At 35.8% G+C, this 12,074-nt stretch overlaps 1 protein-coding gene and 1 pseudogene across 4 annotated transcripts in view; one reads left to right on the top strand and one right to left on the bottom strand.

Moving 5' to 3' along the window:
* The window catches only part of TMTC2 (transmembrane O-mannosyltransferase targeting cadherins 2), a 456,130-nt gene that overhangs the window by 344,459 nt on the left and 99,597 nt on the right, over positions 1-12,074 (bottom strand). The gene's annotated exons all lie outside the window — the stretch shown is intronic.
* Positions 545-12,074, top strand: part of LOC139440202 (ubiquitin carboxyl-terminal hydrolase 8 pseudogene) — a 34,825-nt pseudogene continuing 23,295 nt past the window's right edge.

The raw sequence follows: 12,074 nt of genomic DNA, 5'->3' as shown, positions 1-12,074 counted from the left end.
ATTCCATTTGCATGTATTTGCTTGAGCAGCCAAGGAAACTAAATTATACTTAAATCTTTTTGTTCTTCCCTCCTTGTTGACAGCTTCTAGAATTCTACATAAGCACAAAATAACCCACAGATTACAATTCTCCTTATTCCCTGACACTGTCTTAGAGGATTCCAATTGCTCCCCAAGGGTCTTCCTCCTACATCCACCATTCATAAAATTAGAAAACCCATTTAACTTTGATCACCCAGTAGCTGGTTTCAAATAGACAAAAGATATAAATTTGGAGATTTTTTTGGCAAAAGGAAACATTTTATCACCTGAAAGGAGAATCACTAAGTTAGGAACATTTGAGGACAGATGTAAGGATGTAACCAGTTTCTTTAAAAGTCAATTCAGAACTACTAGGAAGGGAGTAGAGAGCTGCAGGGCTTTAGAAGGCCAGAACTCTGGAAAGAAGAGACACAAATAGGCCGAGATCCCAACATTCAGTTAAGTGCCTGTGGTGAGGGCAGTGAGATGTTACTTATATAATTACGGCATACATTCTCCAGACATGCCGAAGTGCCAGCTGGAAAAGATAGGGACATTAGATCTTGAACACGGAAAGGGCTTGGGAAGGCCGTGAGAGAGAAAAGGTGAGCAAGCTAAGCTAGCAATTTTTATCTCATCATATGGAAAAGATTGCAAATAAACAAATTATTAAAAGAGTGAAGGTCCATGCAAAATACAAAGCAGCACTGGAGAAGGGTGAACTAACACTGGGAGGGGTAAGGGAGTACACAGGAGAGGAGCCATACTTACAATCCCAGCGTTGCCAATTCCCCATGCAAGCCACCCCGCAGTGCACCTTACTGCTGTTCCTAGGTTACGAGGCACAGTTCTTTAAAAAAATAAATCATGCAATCAGAACTGAGTCCTCCACAAATTCGTACCATCTAACCTCTTTTTTGTTAGTAGTTACAGAGAGCTGCAACAATGTAAGAATTTTGAATATCATTTGAGTTTGTGAGAAAATATTTATTTCCTTCACCCCAAACATCTATAAAAAGAGTAATAAAAAGCACTAAAACATCGATTCTGTGTTCAAATAATACTGCTATATTAAACTTTTCACCAAAATAAAAAGCACTTTAGCCAGAAGATGTTTCCAACATGGTACAGAATAATAGGATGTTTCTATCAAGTCATATTTAAAATAAATCGTAGAGCTGTCTTTTGTTGTTTTTGTTTTTTAAGGAAACCTATGACAGACTTTTTGCAATGAATTCATACAAACATTGCTGAGGCACAGGAAAGTTTAATTCCATCTCACACCAAAATTTTTGGAAACTACGTATTACTTCCTTAATGTAGGACACACATTATCAGGATGGAGTAAGGAAAGAAAAAGTTTAGCTCACAGCTGGTCTAAGGGCACTTAACTTCCAATATCTGTTTTTAATCAGCTCTGAGAATGACAGAATTACAAAAATGTATGCTAATATGATAAAACAGATAAAGGCAAAGATCACTATAAGTTATTAAGGACATTACTAACAGGGAAATCTAAGCAACAATCTGAGAAAGTTTAACAAAACAGTAACACTACAGGGGAAAATGTAAATTCATTTACATTTAGATGGGTTCTGTATTATTCGAGCCCTTTAAGAACAAAAATCTAAACATCATTATAAACAATTCCTTAATGGTATCCATTCAGTAACAGTTAAAACACTAAACAAGCTATTACATGTAAAATGGAAATTCAGTTCCAGCAATAAGTCTAATACCATTTCAAAAATAAAACTCTTAGGAATCTCATTCTACTTACATCATACAAAATTAACTTGGGAGGGTGGAAGAAGACATCAAAATAAAAAAGTGTCAAAAATTGCTTAGCTTGGTAGATAGTGAAAATATAAGTATGGAAAGATTTTTACCAGTTTCCATTGGGAATGATAATTAAATTGTGCAATTCCATCTCCCAACCAAAACATAACATTTCTTAAAAAGAAATAGCCTGACGAACACACACAGCAATGTTAGGGCAGACCACAAATTGCACTGTTACATAGGCATGAGGAAGACAAATAAAACAAAATAAGCACTTTTCATTTTCTCCAGCTAGTAAAGGGGAAATAGGTACATGTGAGAAATTCCTTCCAAAATATTATATACATAAATCAACTACAGGGTAACAGAGTAAAAATGTTCTTAGAAAAGATAAAAACACCCACAACAAGAACTCATGGAGGTGAATAAGGTGTTCCCACTCCGAAGTACTCAACTGGAGACTGAGAGAAATCTCTCATGAGGAGTTGTAAGGGTTTTGAGACTTTCCTCAATGATACCAAGCCCAGAATCCCAATCACTACTAGAGACAAAGGAAAAAGATGTATCAAGCAATAGTCTAATCAAGGAATTCCTAGGAAATGATTCTGTAAAGTAAATATTTAAACACCATCTCAATAGCTTTACCCCAAAATAATGATGCTCTTTTCCACCCCAGAAAATTAACTAGTTCCATTTCCTTATCAAAAATATTAAATGGTAAAAATAATTTTCAAAGTACAAATTGAAATTCTGTATCACTTACCTTTGTGTCAACATGACTAAAATGATTGCAACAAAATAGTCCCCACTTCTAACTTGTGAAAGCCAAGACAAATTATCTTTATTCCCTTATATTGTTATTTAAATGTATATGTGTGAGGGGGGATAATTATTTACCTTTCTAGGTACTTATATTATTATTCCTCAATTAGACTGTAATTCTCTTGAGGAAGGGCACTAGAAGGTAAAATATTTCTTTGTACTTTTTCTAACATTTTGCACACATGCAGATAGATACATATTGGATCATCTGATCTATTTCTTCCCTGGAATCAGATAATAAGATTAAATTTCTATATTGTTCTACGACAAAAAAAAAAAAAAAAAAAAACTTAAGGACAAGAGTAGCTGCAGTGACTAGAACTTGGGAGGAAATCTAAAACTCAGAGAAGGCACAATAAAAAGCAGACAGTTTCTACAAATGCAAGCAAAACTTCTGTTCCTTCCATCTGCCCCATAAGATCTAAACCCCCTCTTAATCTAAAGCAGAGCTGGTATCACCATCCCAAAATCCTCAAGACTGAGGAATGAATAAACATAAGAGGAGAATGGAACCAAGGACCAAAGTGGACATCATTATTGTTACTAGTAATGGAAGAACTTGTAATATTGATATAAAGGCAGTGGTTACCAGAGGTTCTGAGGGGAGGGGGAAGGAAGAAGAGGTGTTACATAGGGCATATTTAGGGCACTGGAATTGTTCTGCATGACAATGCAATGATGAATACAGACCATTATATATTTTGTCAAAACTTATAAAATTGGACAGTGCAAAGTATAAAGCATTATGTAAACTATAAACCTTGATGAGTGGCAATGCTTCAATGTTTGTTCATCTGTTGTAACAAATGTACCACACTAATGTAAGATGTTATTAATAGGGGAAATGTGAGAGGGGGAGGGAGTGGGATATATGGGAATCCTTATAGTTTCGATGTAATTTTTCTGTGACCTAAAACGTCTTTAAAAATAAAGTTTATTATGGAAAAAGTCATCTTGACTCACTCAGAATTTCAATATTTCTTAAAAATTCAGATGGAGACAAACTCCCAACTAGTACCTTCCTACCTGTCAGATATGTAGCAAATATCTACAGAAATAAACCATAACCTCTGTTGGTCAGCACTCAGTTCTGAGTCCTGGTCTCTAGAATCATAAGGACTAGAGAATCCTAAAGTAACAAAGGGCAGTTAGCTTTAGGCCTGCAAATCAGGCTTGATTGTCACAGACTGTTATTTTTATCTTCAATATCATTATCTTTAGGACATTTGGGATTTTAGAATGAATGTCTAATAAACCATGCTTTTGGCTGTTGCAATGTCTCGTAAAGTATGATTAAATTTTGCAACCAAGCAATAGATAGTCAGATATATGAATAGACATATAGATAAGATAAAGATATATCTAAGATATAGATATATAGGTATATACACGCATATATAATACATAAGTAATATGTAAAAACCACAAGTTTATCTTCTATAAAAACCTAAATTCTGTATCTGAACATCAAATTCCCTCCCTCTGAAAGAGTAAAGTGGGTAGGAGGAGGGAAAGAAGAAACAATCCCTATGGCAATTCTATCCATCAAGCAAATAATACATTTTCTACAGTTTTTAACTTATTGAAAAATTTGATAGTTTTGAAATTTCCATGCGTGGACAAATCATGTAAGAAATGTATAGTGATAAGGGCAATCTGAACAGATTTTCTTAAGCATGGGATGTAAATAAAGTAAAAATAGCGGTAATACAAATATACTGAAAGATTCCTGTGTGTGCACACTTTTTTTTTTTCATATAATTCAGCCCTGTGAAAAACAAAAAGACAAATTTTCAGCCAAACAGTTTTTTTAAAAATTAATAGATCACAAGGAACGTTACATTAAAAAACATAAAAAAAAAAAAAAAAACATAAGAGGTTCCCATATAACCCGCTCCCCACCAAACATTCTTTTTTGCAAAATATATTTCCATGTTTGAAAACAAACAACTTTACACCCGGCTAGTCATTAAGCCAAGTAATATTCATGTACTACAAAGAAAAGTTTAAAAAGTCTCAGTGCAGGAAGAACATGCTCTGTTTTTTGTACATGTTGTTTGTGCTTTTTGTTTGCTCTGGATTAAAATTAAAATAGCTGATACTATGAGAAAAAATAAGAGTGCTCTGAATCAAGCACAAGATAAGGAAATTCTTTTTCTGGTAGCATTTCCGAAATATGACTAAATCAAAGCAAAACGGAGTTTCCTTACTAAGCTTGTCCAGTCTAAATGTTTTAGTACTCAAAGAGATTTTTTCAAACAGCTTCAGGCACTGAACAGATCCTTCAAAGTAAAACTAAGTTCTTCACTGAAATGAAGCAAGAAGAATCTGATATCAATCTATCCTTAAAAGAATCAAAAACCACAACACAGGTATAGCAAATCTTCTTTCTATGCTAGGTAACGATTACCTTTAATTATTAATTCTTATTCCCAAACAAAAGTTGAAACAGGACATAAAAAATTATTAACCAGGCTACTTTCGGAAAAATCTAAAGTAGCTGGAATAAAAATACACATGAGGAAGAAAAATCAATGACATGTGGAAAGCTCCAGGGCAAAATTCTGTAGCAAAGCCATGTTCTCCATTAAGCAAATTAATATGCTATTTTAACTCCAGCTAAATATATCCTGGGAAAATTAAAATCCAAAACCAAAAAAGGAAGCATGGAATTACACTGACAAAACACTAACCCCAAATTTCCTAATCATCTTTGAACTTTCAAATGGAAGTTAAAAGGAAGTCAGCCTTTACCTTCAGCTGGAGAGAGGAAAGAAGTGAGGCGTCCCTATGGTGAGTGAGGGTTACTTCCATTTAATGTCCACAATTTCAACCTAGACATGGGAAGCAAAGCAGGAAACCATAGCACGGACTCATATCATGAACAGGGAAGGAGGAAACAGTAATTTTATCAGGCCATGGGAGGAGAGAAATTTCATGAGACCTAACTCCATCTAGGGCAGGGGTTCTTAACAAGGGGCCCATGAGCTTGAATTGAAATTTTTAAGAAAACATTATTCTTGGGGGACATGTTGGTACAGGTGTGATATATTTATTAAACATTACGCAATATAGTGTAGACTTAGTAAGGGGTATGTGGTTTTCACCTGACTAGCAAAAGGTCCATGGAACAAAAAACGTTAAGAATCCCTGACCTGGGAATTTACTCAACCATAACATACTGCGTCAACTCCTATACCAATTTCACCTTTTCAATTTGCAGGTTCTTCTAGGACATGGCCCATCTTGACCTTTAAAGGTGGTTTCCACACCCAAAAGGAGACATGGCACAACTGGGACATGGGATAAACATGTTGGAGCTTCTATTTGTATCTTTCTCTAAATATATATATATATATATATTTTTAAGATACTTAGATTCTATTTGTATTTTAATCTCACCCTTTTGTTGCCATTTGTGTAGGCTTATAATATATAAAATATATTATTACAGTATAAGTAATATAATATATTCTTGCATATTTATTGTAGCTGTATCCTCAAACTTTTCAGAGTGATAGAGTTAGCTGGCAAAAAAAAAAAAAGATTAACTACCCCAGCCTAAAATCGGGTCTATCCCACGTTTGTGTATGCCAAGAGTAATTCATAGCAAATATAGTTGTAATCAGAATTCACATCATCCTTGTAGATCCCCCAAATCTTATTTTCATCACAGCCTTGTGACATAGCAGGTGAAGTGGGAGTAGAATCCCAGTTTTTAACAATTCAGGAACCAAGACTCAGAGGCAATCATCTGAGGTTGACTGCTGCTTCGGTCCCCCATCCACAGCCTGCACCCTTGTCCCCCTGTTGTTTGCTTCATTGATTGCAGAGGCTTGTACTCCTGAGACAAAACTCACTGCCCCCCCTTGACGATCCTTCCTCCCAAGTTGATATACCCTTCCTGAAAACGACAATTTGGTAGCAAGCCCAAATATTTCCCCCAGATTCCCAAGACCACGTAACTTTTTTTTAGACCAAGATAAAATCCCAGGTTAAATCCTAAGTGTTGTTTGTGTACCACTTAGAAAACTGTGAATTTAAGTAGCAAGACAAATCAGTGACAAAATCCACAATCAGAATTATAAAGGTGGGACAGTCTCCAAATTAGGCTAAATATATACTAGTAACTGATCAATGTCAAAGAAAGAAAGGGCCTGCCTCAATCTACCACCTTCTTATTTATAGTTAAGGAGAGAGCTGACGGGACAAGGAGGAACGGTAATTCTTTAAGGGGCCCTTAGGGGAAGCGGACTTGGCCCAATGCATAGGGCGGACGTAGACTTGGCCCAATGGATAGGGCCCTGCCTACCACATGGGAGGTCCACGGTTCAAACCCCAGGCCTCCTTGACCCATGTGGAGCTGGCCCATGCACAGTGCTGATGCGCGCAAGGAGTGCCCTGCCATGCAGGGGTATCCCCCGCACAGGGGAGTCCCATGCGCAAGGAGTGCGCCCCGTAAGGAGAGCCGCCCAGTGTGAAAGAAAGTTCAGCCTGCCCAAGAATGGCACTACACACATGGAGAACTGACACAACAAGATGATGCAACAAAAAGAAACACAGATTCCCGGTGCCCCTGATGAGGATAGACGCGGTCATAGAAGAACATACAGCAAATGGACACAGAGAACAGACAACTGGGGTAGGGGGGGTCAAAATAAATTAAAAAAATAAATAAATCTTTAAAAAAGGGGGGGGGCCTTAGAGCCACTCAGTCTTCTCTTTATTATACACACTCGTACACATAAATTTTTGTAGAAAGGGCTACAAACCGTACATATTTAAAGCTGAAAACCGTCCAAACGACAAGAAAGTAAACGTATCTTCAATGCCATGAATTGGTCTAAATAAAGACTTCTATTTAAATGACCTGTCATTCTAGCCTTTTAATACCTAATAATTTCAGAAATAGAGGAAGCTATTCAAATCCATTTAGCATCTGAGCTCATTTGCCCTTAATTGAAGCATTCTAATCAAAAATTCTAATTTATCCTACTTCCATTGTAAAAGAAGCTGCACAAACAAGTCATCAAGCCAAGTAGCCTGTCAACATTAGATTTATTATACCCATGAAAGACTAAATGAAAGCATTTCCCCGCATAAACCCAACATACTTTTTATGTGCAAAAAGGAACATTCAATAATTTTCACTAATTTCATTGCAGTAAATATGCCACATCTTCAAAATTAGGAATAAAAAGGCTGCTCAGAAGTAACCCAAAGATATTGTGTCATTATATGAGTATGGATCCTAATGTTGTAAACAGCCAACCATATTGTATGTAATCCAGGAAGGGGGGAGAATATCAGTGTCCATGGGACAGATTTCTTTGCATTGCCTTCCTTTCAGAGAAAGTGTGGTTCAGCAACTACTAAGTCAAACACTAATCTCAAATGTTGTATTTCAAAATGCAGCTTTATAACCATCTCTCCAAAGTGATCTAGGTGAAGGCTCTGACTTGCACTGGCTTCCTTTCACACTGCCATAAGATTAGAAAGACAGAAGGCAGGCAATGTTGGTCAAAGAGCTCTGTAACGCATTCCTGATCCTTCCATTAGCCAAGCACCAGGAGGGCTGGCCTGCAGGACTCTCAGCTGAAATGCAGACAAAATGCCTATTAAATAAAGCCTGTAATAAATTCTGGGACCTAAATTTACCAAGATCAGACACACATCAAGCATGGAATCAACAGAATTTTTGCCTTTTATTCAATCAGTTTAATCAACCAGTGGATACCATAACGTAAATATTTCCTAAACTTGGAGCCACTGAAACTACCATCTCTTTTTTCAGCACTCCCATCATACCTTTATCCAATATTCTCGGTAGGAGGGGATACTGAGAAGATCTTTTTTTTTTTTTAGGAGCCTAGCGTTAAGAATAATTTCATAAGGACCATCCATCATTAAGAAGCATGCAGAAGAAAAATTCAGTTCTTCCCTGTTTTGTTTCCTTTTTATGTTAAAACATAATTTTTAAAGTTTACGTTTTCACATATTTCTAAATTAATAAAAATGCTGAGGCTTTCTGCTGGGGATGGTGTGTGGGGGTCTTCAGTCCTACTAGTTCAGTTTAGGACCACCACTGCGGTCTTGGGAGAGGGCCCTGCTTTCTAAAGCACACAGTTGTAAACAGCAAGTGGTTGAAGGCCTAATTAGCATTAAACAGGCCCCAGGAATGAACAGCAGGATGACAAGGGTCACTAAACTAGAGAGGAGGTCAAGCTACCACAGCTCCAGAGGACAATGCACAAGGTGCCCATGCAAATTAGAGAAGCGGCCCAGGCATGTACAGGATGAGCAGCAGCGCGAAAACCTCCACTCCTCCTTTCACTCTCCTCTCCTAAGAAAAAGAAAGAGAGAAAAGAAAAGAAAACCAAATGGCCCACTTCTTCAGTGCAGCATGATACGTAATTAGTAATCACTTCTGTCCTTGAGAAACAACAAACAAAAGGCAGCTAAGAACATCACAATGGCAACCCAGAAGAATTACAGAATACAATTAGCATCTGTGTTAAGATGGGCAATGGTTTTCTCCCACAACAACCCAGTATTTCCTCCACAAAGAGGAAAACCTTACCACCAACTGCCAACTTGTTGATTTTTTTCCATTAAAAAAATTAAAATAAAGAGCAAACTCCATACACATACTCTATTCAAATGTGACAACGAACCCTTTTCTTAAGATGAACTATAGGACTGTTAGTTTTACCATTCTCCTAGCAATAAAAATTCTTTCTTCAAATTACTGCAAGATAACGACAGAAATTTTATTTGCCAAGTTTGACAGATACAGTTTCTGCATTTTAAACATCTGAGCCCTATTAACTTTGATCGGATCATCAGCCATAATCCCCTGTCCTGTTTTGATTTGCTTTCTAGTTTTGGTTTTGTTTTGTTTTGTTTTAATCCTGCTTTTGTTCATATTCAGCTTGTGAAAAGTTTCAGCTACTCTGAATAACAAACTTTATATCAGCAATCAAGTTATTTAAGGTCAAAAAATATTTTAAATTGCAAAGACAACATTTTTCCAAGATAACTCAAAAAGAAACAGGAGTTTAGAAAACTCAAAATAAAACCTAACACTGACTATCCTAGCCCTACTTTCTAAAATAGAAAGTTGTCTTTGTAGCAAAAACACTTGAGAGACACAACACTGTTAAGAAAACTCTACACCAGACTAAGACTTAAACAACAAAAGTATTTCCAGCTAGAAAATCCATTTACTTTAAAAAAAGAAATGAAAAAAAAAAAAAACCCTGAAATGTTCACAAATCAATAGCATAAAAGAGGAGATAAGAGAACATTTTTTTCTAAATATGCAGTTACATTTTGTGTTCAATGCATTCTTTAAACTTTTAGGAACATAAATATAATTTTTACCATAAAATTCAAGAGTGTTAGTTCCAATTCTCATGGGCCAAACAGCGTTTTTTTGTTTATATTTCTAAGAAATGTTTTAAAACACATTTCCTAATCTTTTTCATCATTCCACTTGACTGTTAAGAAGTGTGTAAATTCTGAACTTATATTATCTATGCTTTTTCTATATTCTTAACAGATGGTGTCGGTATAATACACAGGATATATAATATATTCTATATATGTAGTTAATTCATTTCCTATAATATATTCTTTGCATATTCTTTCTATATATTTCATATAATGTATATATTCAATAATATCTACATAATATACACATTGAACAAAAGAGGTCATTGTTGTGAGAAAGAAGCACTGCCTTTGTTATTTCAGAGAAATTATCACAAAGCTATCCACTCCATATTTTTTCACAAAAGGGGAAAAAAAGAATAAAGAATTTTATTGCTCTTTGAAACTGGGGAAAACTATTTTTCTAAATGGTCAGTTAAACTCAGCCGATTAAGGAAAATGAGAAAGTTACTCCATTTCATTGTAATATCATCTAAAACAGACAGGCAAGCAGCAGTTTTGCAAGAAATATTTAAGTCAAAGATTTAAAAGCAGATATTGGCAAAAAGTTTATATTGTGGTTTGCTCAATTCACTAACTACTCAGTCTTACAGTGGGTAAACAGAGAAGATTGAGAACAAATAACTGGTAAAAATATTTACAAGTATTAATAAATGGTATAGAAAGGAACCTACAAAACATCCACTTGAAAAGAAGAGATAACCCAAGATCCAAAGTAGAAATCTGATGGCTAGAATATAACATTATGAGAATATAGCTATTTTGTCCAATAACTATCCTAACTGAAATTGCTAAAAGGTCCCATCCATTTCCACATCTGTACTATTCTTGATCACAGTTCAACTTATACATTAGTATATACTTTGTCAATAACAGATAATCATAGAATTATCCCGGTAAGTTTTACAACATTGTTGTATCCTGAATATTAATTTTCTAAATTACAATAGATGTATGTTACATACAAAAAGCTTATTACATGAGAAAGCCATATTTGCTATTTACTATGCCAAAATAACCTACTTAATAGATCCCATTAGATATCTGACATCACCTGCTAAAATCCTTCAGTATCTCCCCACTGGTATGGATATAAGCCCATCAGCATCTAGCCCTCGCCAACCTTTCCAACCTCAGCTTCCACCTCTACCAAGGTCACCATCCAGCACAGTAACCCTATCAAACTTCCTGACCCATCCTACCCTGTCGTAATGTTAAGACTCTGCCTTGCTATATCGTGCTCTCTAGAAAGTCCTTTTCCATCACGTTGGTTGCCCAGAGAGACTCAGCCTTGAAGTGTCAGACTCTGTAAGAATTCTTAATTACTGACAACCATGGTAAAAGAAAGACTTATCTCAAATTATTTCAGAAGGATGAAGCAGAAGAAGAAAGAAGACTCTCAACAGACCTAGCCTGCTCAAAATTTAAATAAATGAGGAATTGTTTGTTCTATGTGCCCTTCAGAACCCCAGACATGGCTGGGGGATAATGAAACATTATAATATGTGGTCTCTGCCCTTCAGCTATGTAGAATTAATTTTAGGGGATGCAAGACGATAATACATAAAACAATTAGCAGGTTCTAAAAAATGTGATTTATAATAAGAAACTGGAATAACAATGGTGACTAATATAGTATTTTACAATTTATAAAGTAATTTCTATATGTTACTAAATATAATCCTTGTAATCAGATGGAAAAAATGATTATTATACCCAATTTACAGTAAATGAAAATGAGTCACAGGTTACACAACTAGATCTAGTGACAGATGCAGGACCTGATTCTAGAAAGTTGCTATACCTCCTTACCCCTTCACCTTCTCCAGCAGTGATACTGGCCCCACAGAGAGAGAAGGTAGAGTAAAGGCGCCTTGATGTAAAATTGCATTGAAGAGTGAGAAGGATGGGGACAGGTATAAAGGAACAGAATACCAAGTTCTGGTGGAAAACAATGGAAAAGCATAATCATCAATAGTTTAAAAGCCAATGAAGAG

Source organism: Dasypus novemcinctus, chromosome 12 (assembly GCF_030445035.2).
Source record: "Dasypus novemcinctus isolate mDasNov1 chromosome 12, mDasNov1.1.hap2, whole genome shotgun sequence".
Lineage (NCBI taxonomy): Eukaryota > Metazoa > Chordata > Mammalia > Cingulata > Dasypodidae > Dasypus > Dasypus novemcinctus.
Note: the sequence above shows the minus strand (reverse complement) of the source record. Positions and strands in the feature narration are given on the sequence as shown.